The 15,118-nt window shown below is 46.7% G+C and overlaps 1 protein-coding gene and 3 pseudogenes across 2 annotated transcripts in view; 2 read left to right on the top strand and 2 right to left on the bottom strand.

Annotated features, from left to right (window-relative positions):
- The window catches only part of LOC134949132 (UAP56-interacting factor-like), a 170,293-nt gene that overhangs the window by 60,682 nt on the left and 94,493 nt on the right, over positions 1 to 15,118 (bottom strand). The gene's annotated exons all lie outside the window — the stretch shown is intronic.
- LOC134951878 (5S ribosomal RNA) lies at positions 66 to 183 on the bottom strand (annotated as a pseudogene).
- LOC134951866 (5S ribosomal RNA) lies at positions 1,786 to 1,903 on the top strand (annotated as a pseudogene).
- Positions 2,043 to 2,160, top strand: LOC134950193 (5S ribosomal RNA; annotated as a pseudogene).

The raw sequence follows: 15,118 nt of genomic DNA, 5'->3' as shown, positions 1-15,118 counted from the left end.
TGGTCCGGGAGTGTTTTTCCAGAAACAGACATAGAGGTATAGTCAGTTTTGGAGAATTAAAATGGGGCCCACAGCACCTGGTATTCTCAGGAGGTTTTCCTTCCTAATACTGGCCAGGCCACACCTGCTTAGCTTCCGAGATTGGACAGGATCGGGCGTATTCAGGGTAGTATGGCCGTGGGCCAGTGTGAGGAAAATATTGAGTGGAAAGGGAGAATGCACTGCTTTGTGTACTTCACACTCAACCACGACCACTGATGGTCTCGAAATAGTATTTCCAGACAGTATCAAGATGATTTGTAGTGTCTGGGATTAAAGAGGATGTATGTGGTTGGGGAAATTTATGAGAGTGATGTATGGTGTATGTGTGTGTATGTCATGTTGATTGATGAAAAACGTTTGGAAAGAGATGTGTTTAAGAGGTAGAATGAAGCTGAAAAATCACTCTGATTAAATAACAAATCACACAAATGACAAAATGTAGGTTAGTCCCTTGAGGGGAAAAAGCAAAAAACAAAAAGCAGCAGAAGATAAATGGTCGTATATTGGGAGGGAACTCAAGGCTGGCTCCCAAATGACAATCTTAACTTTAATTCCTGAGTAGGAAGGGTTGAATACCAAAATCTCATAACAAATGTCAAATAGTCAATGATGGGGTATAAAAATGCTACCATAAAACACATGCATGTTGGAATCACATAAATTCACTTGTGTGTTTAATTCACAGTTAGGTATCTGTATATAATAATAGAACCTTGGAGGCATGGGCGGGTGTGAGGACTGAGTACTACAGATTATCACTGAAATTAGAAAACTGTTGTGAAACAGAAGATATAATGATTTGTTTACATTGCGATATCTGTGACAGAGGTAAATGTGGTGGTATATAGTGGTCTGATGACCGTTACCACTATCTTAGGGTAGACTGACACCTCTTTACAGACTAGTGGTAAATATAGACATAATTATAGACCCTGATGGTCTAGACCATCAGGGTCTATAATTATGTCTATATTTACCACTAGTCTGTAAAGAGGTGTCAGTCTACCCTAAGATAGTGGTAACGGTCATCAGACCACTATATACCACCACATTTACCTCTGTCACAGATATCGCAATGTAAACAAATCATTATATCTTCTGTTTCACAACAGTTTTCTAATTTCAGTGATAATCTGTAGTACTCAGTCCTCACACCCGCCCATGCCTCCAAGGTTCTATTATTATATACAGATACCTAACTGTGAATTAAACACACAAGTGAATTTATGTGATTCCAACATGCATGTGTTTTATGGTAGCATTTTTATACCCCATCACTGACTATTTGACATTTGTTATGAGATTTTGGTATTCAACCCTTCCTACTCAGGAATTAAAGTTAAGATTGTCATTTGGGAGCCAGCCTTGAGTTCCCTCCCAATATACGACCATTTATCTTCTGCTGCTTTTTGTTTTTTGCTTTTTCCCCTCAAGGGACTAACCTACATTTTGTCATTTGTGTGATTTGTTATTTAATCAGAGTGATTTTTCAGCTTCATTCTACCTCTTAAACACATCTCTTTCCAAAAGTTTTTCATCAATCAACATGACATACACACACATACACCATACATCACTCTCATAAATTTCCCCAACCACATACATCCTCTTTAATCCCAGACACTACAAATCATCTTGATACTGTCTGGAAATACTATTTCGAGACCATCAGTGGTCGTGGTTGAGTGTGAAGTACACAAAGCAGTGCATTCTCCCTTTCCACTCAATATTTTCCTCACACTGGCCCACGGCCATACTACCCTGAATACGCCCGATCCTGTCCAATCTCGGAAGCTAAGCAGGTGTGGCCTGGCCAGTATTAGGAAGGAAAACCTCCTGAGAATACCAGGTGCTGTGGGCCCCATTTTAATTCTCCAAAACTGACTATACCTCTATGTCTGTTTCTGGAAAAACACTCCCGGACCACCTATGGTTGATTTGTACTCAGTACAGACAATAGAATCCTCTTCCTATCTTCTTTCATTTCTTTCTTACCTCAGGCCCACGGCCATACTACCCTGAATGCGCCCGATCCTGTCCGATCTCGGAAGCTAAGCAGGTATGGCCTGGTCAGTATCAGGATGGGAAACCCCCTGAGAATACCAGGTGCAGTGGGCCCCCTTTTCTCTCCATCTCTCATACAAGATCAAATTCAGCTCACTCAACATTGCTACCATATCACTCTCCATTTGGATACCTTTGTTTTGAGGCATGCTTAGTGACTGTCCTGGATACATTCATCCTATTAGAACACACTAACATCCATCCAATTTATTACTTCTAATATCTTCACCTTCTCCTAGCAACTTGTACCTCATTTGCTAAAAAGGTCAAACAAGTTTCTTTTTGCTGTAACACCAGACACGAGTCCTTTAATTGTCTTATTATTCGCCCTTTTTTCTTCCTTTTATTTGAGAAACAATTAAAAGGTTAAGTTTTATCTCATTTATCATTTACTTTACCTACATTATTTAATTTAATACAAAAGAGTGCTCCCAAACAAGGGTTTTTTGTCTTGTCTCTCCTTTTCAACTGTAGTCTAATCTACAAAATTCCTGGGAGCACCGCCAATCATTAGCAGTTCATAATCACATTTTTTCTAACTGCATTTATATTGGTTTTCTTATACTATTCATACATCTTGCTTAGATCATTAACACTAGTGCGGTTCCAAATTCAACTTTGTATACCTATCTGCAGAGAGTAGGGCTGCTTCTCTCCCCTCAGTCCCACGATGCAGGGAGTCTGTTGCCAGCAGAGCTCCCTGAAAATAAAAAAACCTAACAAAATACTTTCTTATAGCAAGCTCAGGAGAGCTCACTAAACAGCACCCAGCTCGTCCGGGCACAGATTCAAACTGAGGTCTGGAGGAGGGACATAGAGGGAGGAGCCAGAGCACACCAGAATCTAAATTCTTTCTTAAAGTGCCCATGTCTCCTGCGGAGCCCGTCTATTCCCCATGGTCCTTACGGAGTCCCCAGCATCCACTAGGACGTTAGAGAAATATATATATATATATATATATATATTGTAACACTGTAGGGGTGCAAGGTGCCTTTTCCTGGGGAATATGGCAGCACGCAGCAGCTGAGGAACAACACAAGTCCAGTTTCTGGTACAACTGACCCCGGCCAGTTTTATTGAAACAGAAAATAAAACAAACCCCAAAATAAAAATACCTTGCCTGTCCGGCACTAACTAAACATAAGGTGTTCCTAACTGTCACTAAACAAAACACAGAGTTCTTCAGTACATACTGTATAGCTTACTTGCATCAGAAAGCGTGTCTCTCACACACAGATCCTGCAGCCTTCCCAGGCAGTCTGCCCATACTAATCAGGTTAGAAGCACTATATCACTCTTACACAGCTGAAACCCTGATTAGCCCTCTGTGAGGCCAAAGACCCGAACTGGGCCCAATGTCTAGAACTCGCCTTATCTCTCTCTCAGAGCCTTTACCCAGCTTTTACAGCAAACTGAAAAGGTTCAGACAAAACAAAAAGCATTTTTCCTAGAAGTTAACATTTTCTAAAACATGTAAGACAAGAACCTGGGACAAATATACCTGCCCTCAAACACTATCCCAGTGTTCTTGTCACATATCCCCCTCCCCTGTTTCGACCTAGGGGCCGGAACACTTGTAGCCCCCAAACAGAAGATGCGAGACAATGCATCTGCGTTGGCCAATTGTGTTCCCGGTCTATGTTCGACAGTAAACTTAAAGTCCTGCAACGCTAGAAACCATCTAGTTACACGAGCATTCTTGCCTCTATTTACATACATCCATTTTAAAGGGGCATGGTCTGTCACTAGTCTGAATTGTCTACCCAAGAGGTAATATCTCAAGGTATCTAGTGCCCACTTAATGGCCAAAGCCTCCTTTTCCACAATGGCATACCTTTTTTCATGCTCATTGAGTTTCCTACTCAAATAAATGATAGGGTGTTCGTCCCCATCTCTGGTTTGGGACAGCACAGCACCTATCCCTACCTCTGAGGCATCTGTCTGTACCACAAATTCTTTTGAAAAATCTGGTGTTATCAACACCGGTTGTGAACACAAAGCCACTTTTAACGCTTGGAACGCCTTTTCTGCATCAGGGTTCCATTTCACCACATTTGACTGCTTCCCTTTGGTAAGGTCTGACAACGGCACCGCTGTGGTCGCAAAATTAGGAATAAACCGTCTATAGTACCCAGTAATTCCCAAAAAAGCCCTTACCTGTTTTTTATTCACTGGACGAGGCCAGTTTTGAATAGCATCAACTTTATTCAATTGGGGCCTAATCAGACCTCTGCCTATGGTGAAGCCCAAGTATTTGACCTCCTCCATTGCGAGGCAGCACTTCTTTGGGTTAGCAGTTAACCCTGCCTCTCTGATTGAGTCCAGTACTGCTTGTACTTTAACCAAATGTGACCCCCAGTCTGTACTGTGAATTACCACATCATCCAAATAGGCAGCTGCATATTTTCTATGGGGCCTCAAAATTTTATCCATCGCCCGTTGAAAGGTTGCTGGAGCCCCATGCAACCCAAAGGGTAACATCTTATACTGGTACAGCCCCTCCGGAACCGAAAAGGCTGTTTTTTCTTTGGCGCTATCAGATAAAGGTATTTGCCAGTAACCTTTGGTCAGGTCCAATGTGGTGAGAAACCTGGCTGTTCCCAGCCTTTCTACAAGCTCATCCACACGGGGCATGGGGTATGCGTCAAACTTGGACACCTCATTTAACTTACGAAAGTCATTACAGAAGCGTATGCTACCGTCGGGCTTCGGGATGAGCACTATGGGACTGGACCACTCACTGTTAGACTCCTCTATGACTCCAAGTTCTAACATGGTTTTAACTTCCTTAGAAATAGCTTCTCGCCGAGCTTCAGGAATCCTATATGGCTTTAAATGAACCCTGACCCCTGGTTCTGTGACAATGTCATGTTTTATTATGGTCGTTCGGCCAGGCAGCTCTGAAAATACCTCCCTATTTTGGATGAGAAATTCTTTAACCTGATTGTTCTGATCAGCTGATAATGTCTCTGACACCTTCACTGCGGGAAGCAACCGGGGTGAAGACACCGAAGGGCAAGGCTCCGCTGACAGAGACAACCTATCTTTCCAGGGTTTGATTAAGTTAACATGGTAGATCTGTTCGGGTTTTCTCTTTCCCGGCTGGTATACTTTGTAATTAACCTCATTCACTTTTTCCCTAATCTCAAATGGACCCTGCCATTTAGCTAGGAATTTGCTTTCCACAGTGGGTACCAAAACAAGAACTCTATCTCCAGGAGCAAATTCCCGTATCTTGGCACTCCGGTTATAGACCCTCTGTTGAGCACTTTGGGCCTGTTCCATGTGCTCTCTGACAACAGGTACCACGGCTGCAATCCTATCCTGCATTTGTGTTACATGCTCAATAACGCTTCTATAAGGAGTGGGCTGTCCTTCCCACGTCTCTTTGGCAACATCCAACAGCCCTCTGGGGTGTCTACCATACAACAAATCAAATGGAGAAAACCCTGTAGAGGACTGAGGAACTTCTCTGATGGCCATTAACAAGTAGGGCAACAAACAATCCCAGTTTTTCCCATCTCTCTCAACAACCTTTTTTAACATACTTTTTAATGTTTTATTAAACCTTTCCACCAACCCGTCAGTTTGGGGATGGTAGATGGACGTCCTGAGGTGAGTGACCTTAAATAACTTGCACAATTCTTTCATGATCCTTGACATAAATGGAGTACCTTGGTCAGTCAAAATTTCTTTTGGTATTCCCACTCTACTAAATACCTGCACCAGCTCCCTAGCTATCGCCTTGGTTGTGATAGTGCGTAAAGGGACAGCCTCAGGATAACGAGTGGCATAGTCCATAATTACCAGGATATACTGATGGCCCCGAGCAGACTTTAACAAGGGCCCCACGAGATCCATGGCTATTCTGTCAAACGGGACCTCTATAATAGGCATGGGAACTAGTGGGCTCCTGAAATGGGGTCTAGGGGCATGATACTGGCATTCAGGACAGGAAGAACAATATTCAGACACTTCTTTATAAACCCCTGGCCAAAAGAACCTTTGTAAAACTCTTTCAGTGGTTTTTTCTGCCCCTAAATGTCCTGCGGTAACGTGACTATGAGCTAAATCTAGTACCGTTCTCCGATAAGGCTGGGGAACTACCAGCTGTTCCACCACATCCTCACCCCTTTTGACAATGTGGTACAAGAGCTCATTACAGATGGCCATGTGGGGATACGTAACCCTGTCACCTGGTACCACAGGTTCCCCATTAACAATCTTAACATTCTCTCTAGCCTTTATTAAGGTAGGATCCTTTAACTGTTCAGACGCAAACAGATCCTTCTTTACCTCCAGGTCAGGCACGCTTTCAGTTCTAACTACTATGTCTCTGTTCCCGGCAAGAGGGTCCTCACTGGACTCCCCATCTGTCACTTCCCCAGCCAAACTAGCAAAAGGCAAAGGGCCAGAAAGTTCCGAAGACCCACGTACATCCATAAAATCACCGGTATTATCAACTGGCTTTTTACTTCTCACATCTGTTGATAACCGTGATTCCCACAGTTTCCAAAAATGAGGAAAATCCCTCCCTATTATGGCCTCATGCACCAAGGTAGGGACCAGTCCCACTTTAACCATTGCTGACCCACAACAAGTTTCTATATTCACCTCAGCAGTGGCATAATGTTGGGTATCCCCATGTATGCAAGTTACCCCAATAGGTATTTGCTGGACCTTTAAGGGGTTCACTAACCCAGCTTTCACGAGGGTAACTAAACTTCCTGAATCTAGCAAGGCCTCTACCCGGTTACCTTCTAAGAACACATCACACATTTGTTTTTCCAGCTCAGGTGAAGGTACCACAGTACAGGCTAACCTAGCAAAGAAAGACATTCTGCGACATTCAAAGGCAGCATCACATTGCATGGGTTCTTGCGTGACTGGGCAATTGGCAATAACATGACCTGGCATACCACACCTAAAACATTTAACCACACGATTATCAACCCATTTGGGCAGCATAGACCGTTCTAGCCCCATTGGCCTGTTTCCAGGGCCAGTGTTTACAGTCTCTCCAGCCTTGCGTTCTCTTAACCGCCCAGCAACGTTTTCCCACGGAACAGTCTTACCAGTCTTTACTGAAGGGCGCTGTCGAGGATCTATGGGTTGCTGGGTGGTCATCAGTAGTTCCTCTGCTGCCAAATACCTCTCTACCATGTCCACTAATTGGTCAGCAGTACCCGGGTTTCCATGGCTCACCCACTTGCGCAGGACCATGGGCAAAGATCTCAAGTAGCGGTCCATGACGACTCTTTCCACCATCTGGGGACCAGTTAATGTCTCTGGCTGTAGCCATTTTTTTGTTAGCTGAATAAGGTCGTGCATCTGGGAGCGCGGAGGCTTCTCCATGGCGTACAGCCAACGGTGCACCCGTTGTGCTCGTACTGACAGCGTGACTCCCAGGCGGGTCAGGATCTCAGTCTTTAGTTTATCATAGTCCCGAGCCTCAGCAGGGCTTAAATCAAAGTAAGCTTTCTGGGGCTCACCTGACAGGAAAGGTGCCAGCAGACTGGCCCACTGTGCTTTCGGCCAGTTCTCACGCTCGGCAGTCCTTTCAAACGTGGTCAGATAGGCCTCCACATCATCAGCCTCTGTCATTTTCTGCAGGAAGTGACTGGCTCGTATAGAACTAGAGCTGGTTGGAGCACTGACGGCCACATCTCCAACCCGAGCTGCAAGTCTCTGCACCACTTCTGCTAAGGCCTCTCTATCCTGACGCTGTTGCCTGTAAAGTTCATCAACAACTGCCTGCTGTTGTCTCTTATTTTCCTCCATTGCCACCTGCTGCTGTCTGTTGGCCTCCTGCTGTAGTCTCCAATTTTCCTCCATTGCCACCTGCTGCTGTCGGTTGGCCTCCTGCTGAGCCGCTGTAGCTTGCAGCAAGGCTTTAAGCAGATCCTCCATGTCAACAGATTTTTCAGGCGGCTTTGCAGCTGCTTTCACCCAGGACATATATCAAACCCTCAGGGGTGAGTCTCAGTAACTTCACACTGGGCTGTATCTGCATAAACCACCGTTTTCTGCAGGCCTCACAAAGCTGCTGCTTTCACTTATGCGCAGAACGGCCTGCTCGCATTCTCCACCAAGTTGTATCACTGTAGGGGTGCAAGGTGCCTTTTCCTGGGGAATATGGCAGCACGCAGCAGCTGAGGAACAACACAAGTCCAGTTTCTGGTACAACGGACCCCGGCCAGTTTTATTGAAACAGAAAATAAAACAAACCCCAAAATAAAAATACCTTGCCTGTCCGGCACTAACTAAACATAAGGTGTTCCTAACTGTCACTAAACAAAACACAGAGTTCTTCAGTACATACTGTATAGCTTACTTGCATCAGAAAGCGTGTCTCTCACACACAGATCCTGCAGCCTTCCCAGGCAGTCTGCCCATACTAATCAGGTTAGAAGCACTATATCACTCTTACACAGCTGAAACCCTGATTAGCCCTCTGTGAGGCCAAAGACCCGAACTGGGCCCAATGTCTAGAACTCGCCTTATCTCTCTCTCAGAGCCTTTACCCAGCTTTTACAGCAAACTGAAAAGGTTCAGACAAAACAAAAAGCATTTTTCCTAGAAGTTAACATTTTCTAAAACATGTAAGACAAGAACCTGGGACAAATATACCTGCCCTCAAACACTATCCCAGTGTTCTTGTCACAATATATACACACACACACACACACACACATATATATACACACACACACATATATATATATACACACATATACATACATATATATACACACTGCTCAAAAAAATAAAGGGAACACTTAAACAACACAATGTAACTCCAAGTCAATCACACTTCTGTGAAATCAAACTGTCCACTTAGGAAGCAACACTGATTGACAATCAATTTCACATGCTGTTGTGCAAATGGAATAGACACCAAGTGGGAATTATAGGCAATTAGCAAGACACCCCCAATAAAAGCGTTGTTCTGCAGGTGGTGACCACAGACCACTTCTCAGCTCCTATGCTTTCTGACTGATGTTTTGGTCACTTTTGAAAGCTGACGGTGCTTTCACTCTAGTGGTAGCATGAGACGGAATCTACAACCCACACAAGTGGCTCAGGTAGTGCAGCTCATCCAGGATGGCACATCAATGCGAGATGTGGCAAGGAGGTTTGCTGTGTCTGTCAGCGTAGTGTCCAGAGCATGGAGGCGCTACCAGGAGACAGGCCAGTACATCAGGAGACGTGGAGGAGGCCGTAGGAGGCCAACAACCCAGCAGCAGGACCGCTACCTCCGCCTTTGTGCAAGAAGGAACAGGAGGAGCACTGCCAGAGCCCTGCAAAATGACCTCCAGCAAGCCACAAATGTGCATGTGTCTACTCAAACGATCAGAAACAGACTCCATGAGGGTGGTATGATGGCCCCAAGTCCACAGGTGGGGGTTGTGCTTACAGCCCAACACCGTGCAGGACCTTTGGCATTTGCCAGAGAACACCAAGATTGGCAAATTCGCCACTGGCACCCTGTGCTCTTCACAGATGAAAGCAGGTTCTCACTGAGCACATGTGACAGACGTGACAGAGTCTGGAGACGCCAAGGAGAACGTTCTGCTGCCTGCAACATCCTCCAGCATGACCGGTTTGGCAGTGGGTCAGTAATGGTGTGGGATGGCATTTCTTTGGGGGGCCGCACAGCCCTCCATGTGCTCGCCAACGGTAGCCTGACTGCCATTAGGTACCGAGATGAGATCCTCAGACCCCTTGTGAGACCATATGCTGGTGTGGTTGGCCCTGGGTTCCTCCTAATGCAAGACAATGCTAGACCTCATGTGGCTGGAGTGTGTCAGCAGTTCCTGCAAGACAAAGGCATTGATGCTATGGACTGGCCCGCCCGTTCCCCAGACCTGAATCCAATTGAGCACATCTGGGACATCATGTCTCGCTCCATCCACCAACGCCACGTTGCACCACAGACTGTCCAGGAGTTCGCGGATGCTTTAGTCCAGGTCTGGGAGGAGATCCCTCAGGAGACCATCCGCCACCTCATCAGAAGCATGACCAGGCGTTGTAGGGAGGTCATACAGACACGTGGAGGCCACACACACAGGCCCGGCGCTACCCGCTCAGCGAAGGGATGCAGTGCAGGGAGGCGCTGGGACAGAGAGGCGCTCCCCCTGCTCTGCATCCCTTCTCTGCTGCGCCGTCCTGTCCTCCCTGCTGCTGCTGTTGTGCCTGTCAATGTATGACAGGCACTGGCAGCGGCGCCTGCAGCATGAAAAGCCTCCTCCCTCCCCTCCCGTGTGACAGGACAGAGGTGTGTACGGGACAGAAGGGGGCGGAGCTACACAGGACAGAAGGGGGCGTGGCTAAATGGTTCATAAGGGGGCGGGGCTACATGGACCAGGCTGCTGCTGTACAGAGGGAGACTGGCTTAGGTAAATAAAGGGTGAGAGAGAAGTGTGTGTGTATATGTGTGTGTGTGTGTGTGTGTGTGTGTGTGTGTGTGTGTGTGTGCGGTATGTCTGTGTGCGTGCGCTTTATGGGCGCTACTATTGGGGGGGCATTACATATAAGGATGCTACTACTGGGGGGGGGGGCATTACATGTAAGGACGCTACTACTACTGCGGGGGGCATTACATATAAGGATGCTACTACTACTGGGGGGGTCATTACGTATAAGGACGATACTACTATTTGGGGGCATTATGTATAGGACGCTACTACTACTACTGGGGGAGCATTACGTATAACAATGCTACTACTACTACTGGGGGGGCATTACGTATAACAATGCTACTACTACTGGGGGGGCATTACGTATAACAATGCTACTACTACTGGGGGAGGGCATTACGTATAACAATGCTACTACTACTGGGGGAGGGCATTACGTATAACAATGCTACTACTACTGGGGGGAGGGCATTACGTATAAGTATGCTACTACTGGGGGGGCATTATGTATAAGGACGCTACTACTACTGGGGGGGCATTATGTATGAGGATGCTTCTACTACTGGGGGTGCACTACGTATAAGGACGCTACTACTACTGGGGGGGCATTATGTATGAGGATGCTACTACTACTGTGGGTGCATTATGTATAAGGACGCTACTACTACTGGGGGGACATTATGTATAAGATGAATAAGATTGTGCTACATTATGGCATAATTTTGAATGGGGGTATTATTGTGTGGCTATGCCCCTTACTTGTGAGACCACTCCCCTTTTCCCAGCGTGTGCCAAAGGAATATGGGAGGGCGCAAATTTATAGTTTGCAGGGGGGCGCTGAACACCCTAGCACCGGCCCTGCACACACACTACTGAGCCTCATTTTGACTTGTTTTAAGGACATTACATCAAAGTTGGATCAGCCTGTAGTGTGTTTTTCCACTTTAATTTTGAGTGTGATTTCAAATCCAGACCTCCATGGGTTAATAAATTTGATTTTCATTGATAATTTTTGTGTGATTTTGTTGTCAGCACATTCAACTATGTAAAGAACAAAGTATTTAATAAGAATATTTCATTAATTCAGTTCTAGGATGTGTTATTTTAGGGTTCCCTTTATTTTTTTGAGCAGTGTATTTATATAATAAGAATTTACTTACCGATAATTCTATTTCTCGTAGTCCGTAGTGGATGCTGGGAACTCCGTAAGGACCGTGGGGAATAGCGGCTCCGCAGGAGACTGGGCACAAAAGTAAAAGCTTTAGGACTACCTGGTGTGCACTGGCTCCTCCCCCTATGACCCTCCTCCAAGCCTCAGTTAGGATACTGTGCCCGGACGAGCGTACACAATAATGAAGGATTTTGAATCCCGGGTAAGACTCATACCAGCCACACCAATCACACCGTACAACCTGTGATCTGAACCCAGTTAACAGCATGATAACAGAGGAGCCTCTGAAAAGATGGCTCACAACAATAATAACCCGATTTTTGTAACAATAACTATGTACAAGTATTGCAGACAATCCGCACTTGGGATGGGCGCCCAGCATCCACTACGGACTACGAGAAATAGAATTATCGGTAAGTAAATTCTTATTTTCTCTGACGTCCTAGTGGATGCTGGGAACTCCGTAAGGACCATGGGGATTATACCAAAGCTCCCAAACGGGCGGGAGAGTGCGGATGACTCTGCAGCACCGAATGAGAGAACTCCAGGTCCTCCTCAGCCAGGGTATCAAATTTGTAGAATTTAGCAAACGTGTTTGCCCCTGACCAAGTAGCTGCTCGGCAAAGTTGTAAAGCCGAGACCCCTCGGGCAGCCGCCCAAGATGAGCCCACTTTCCTTGTGGAATGGGCTTTTACAGATTTTGGCTGTGGCAGGCCTGCCACAGAATGTGCAAGCTGAATTGTACTACAAATCAAACGAGCAATAGTCTGCTTAGAAGCAGGAGCACCCAGCTTGTTGGGTGCATACAGGATAAACAGCGAGTCAGATTTTCTGACTCCAGCCGTCCTGGAAACATATTTTCAGGGCCCTGACTACGTCCAGCAACTTGGAGTCCTCCAAGTCCCTAGTAGCCGCAGGTACCACAATAGGCTGGTTCAAGTGAAACGCTGAAACCACCTTAGGGAGAAATTGAGGACGAGTCCTCAATTCTGCCCTGTCCGTATGAAAAATTAGGTAAGGGCTTTTATAGGATAAAGCCGCCAATTCTGAGACACGCCTGGCTGACGCCAGGGCTAACAGCATTACCACTTTCCATGTGAGATATTTTAAGTCCACAGTGGTGAGTGGTTCAAACCAATGTGATTTTAGGAACCCCAAAACTACATTGAGATCCCAAGGTGCCACTGGAGGCACAAAAGGAGGCTGTATATGCAGTACCCCCTTGACAAACGTCTGAACTTCAGGAACTGAAGCCAGTTCTTTCTGGAAGAAAATCGACAGGGCCGAAATTTGAACCTTAATGGACCCTAATTTTAGGCCCATAGACAGTCCTGTTTGCAGGAAATGCAGGAAACGACCCAGTTGAAATTCCTCTGTAGGGGCCTTCCTGGCCTCACACCACGCAACATATTTACGCCAAATACGGTGATAATGTTGCACGGTTACATCCTTCCTGGCTTTGATCAGGGTAGGGATGACTTCATCCGGAATGCCTTTTTCCTTCAGGATCCGGCGTTCAACCGCCATGCCGTCAAACGCAGCCGCGGTAAGTCTTGGAACAGACAGGGTCCCTGCTGGAGCAGGTCCTTTCTTAGAGGTAGAGGCCACGGGTCCTCCGTGAGCATCTCTTGAAGTTCCGGGTACCAAGTCCTTCTTGGCCAATCCGGAGCCACGAGTATAGTCCTTACTCCTCTCCTTCTTATGATTCTCAGTACCTTGGGTATGAGAGGCAGAGGAGGGAACACATACACTGACTGGTACACCCACGGTGTTACCAGAGCGTCCACAGCTATTGCCTGAGGGTCCCTTGACCTGGCGCAATATCTGTCTAGTTTTTTGTTGAGGCGGGACGCCATCATGTCCACCTTTGGTTTTTCCCAACGGTTCACAATCATGTGGAAGACTTCTGGGTGAAGTCCCCACTCCCCCGGGTGGAGGTCGTGTCTGCTGAGGAAGTCTGCTTCCCAGTTGTCCACTCCCGGAATGAACACTGCTGACAGTGCTATCACATGATTTTCCGCCCAGCGAAGAATCCTTGCAACTTCTGCCATTGCCCTCCTGCTTCTTGTGCCGCCCTGTCTGTTTACGTGGGCGACTGCCGTGATGTTGTCCGACTGGATCAACACCGGCTGACCCTGAAGCAGAGGCCTTGCTTGACTTAGGGCATTGTAAATGGTCCTTAGTTCCAGGATATTTATGTGAAATGACGTTTCCATGCTTGACCACAAGCCCTGGAAATTTTTTCCCTGTGTGACTGCTCCCCAGCCTCTCAGGCTGGCATCCGTGGTCACCAGGACCCAGTCCTGAATGCCGAATCTGCGGCCCTCTAGAAGATGAGCACTCTGCAACCACCACAGGAGAGACACCCTTGTCCTTGGAGACAGGGTTATCCGCTGATGCATCTGAAGATGCGATCCGGACCATTTGTCCAGCAGATCCCACTGAAAAGTTCTTGCGTGGAATCTGCCGAATGGAATCGCTTCGTAAGAAGCCACCATTTTTCCCAGGACCCTTGTGCATTGATGCACTGACACTTGGCCTGGTTTTAGGAGGTTCCTGACTAGCTCGGATAACTCCCTGGCTTTCTCCTCCGGGAGAAACACCTTTTTCTGGACTGTGTCCAGAATCATCCCTAGGAACAGCAGACGTGTCGTCGGAATCAGCTGCGATTTTGGAATATTTAGAATCCACCCGTGCTGTCGTAGTACTACTTGAGATAGTGCTACTCCGACCTCTAACTGTTCCCTGGACCTTGCCCTTATCAGGAGATCGTCCAAGTAAGGGATAATTAAGACGCCTTTTCTTCGAAGAAGAATCATCATTTCGGCCATTACCTTGGTAAAGACCCGGGGTGTCGTGGACAATCCAAACGGCAGCGTCTGAAACGGATAGTGACAGTTCTGTACCACAAACCTGAGGTACCCTTGGTGAGAAGGGCAAATTGGGACATGGAGGTAAGCATCCTTGATGTCCAGAGACACCATATAGTCCCCTTCTTCCAGGTTCGCTATCACTGCTCTGAGTGACTCCATCTTGAATTTGAACCTTTGTATGTAAGTGTTCAATGATTTCAGATTTAAAATAGGTCTCACCGAGCCGTCCGGCTTCGGTACCACAAACAGCGTGGAATAATACCCCTTTCCCTGTTGTAGGAGGGGTACCTTGATTATCACCTGCTGGGAATACAGCTTGTGAATGGCTTCCAATACCGCCTCCCTGTCGGAGGGAGACGTTGGTAAAGCAGACTTCAGGAACCGGCGAGGGGGAGACGTCTCGAATTCCAATTTGTACCCCTGAGATACTACCTGCAGGATCCAGGGGTCCACTTGCGAGTGAGCCCACTGCGCGCTGAAATTCTTGAGACGACCCCCCACCGTACCTGAGTCCGCTTGTAAGGCCCCAGCGTCATTCTGAGGACTTG

This window comes from Pseudophryne corroboree, chromosome 8 (assembly GCF_028390025.1).
Source record: "Pseudophryne corroboree isolate aPseCor3 chromosome 8, aPseCor3.hap2, whole genome shotgun sequence".
NCBI classification, from domain to species: domain Eukaryota; kingdom Metazoa; phylum Chordata; class Amphibia; order Anura; family Myobatrachidae; genus Pseudophryne; species Pseudophryne corroboree.
This window is presented reverse-complemented; position numbering and strand designations above follow the sequence as displayed.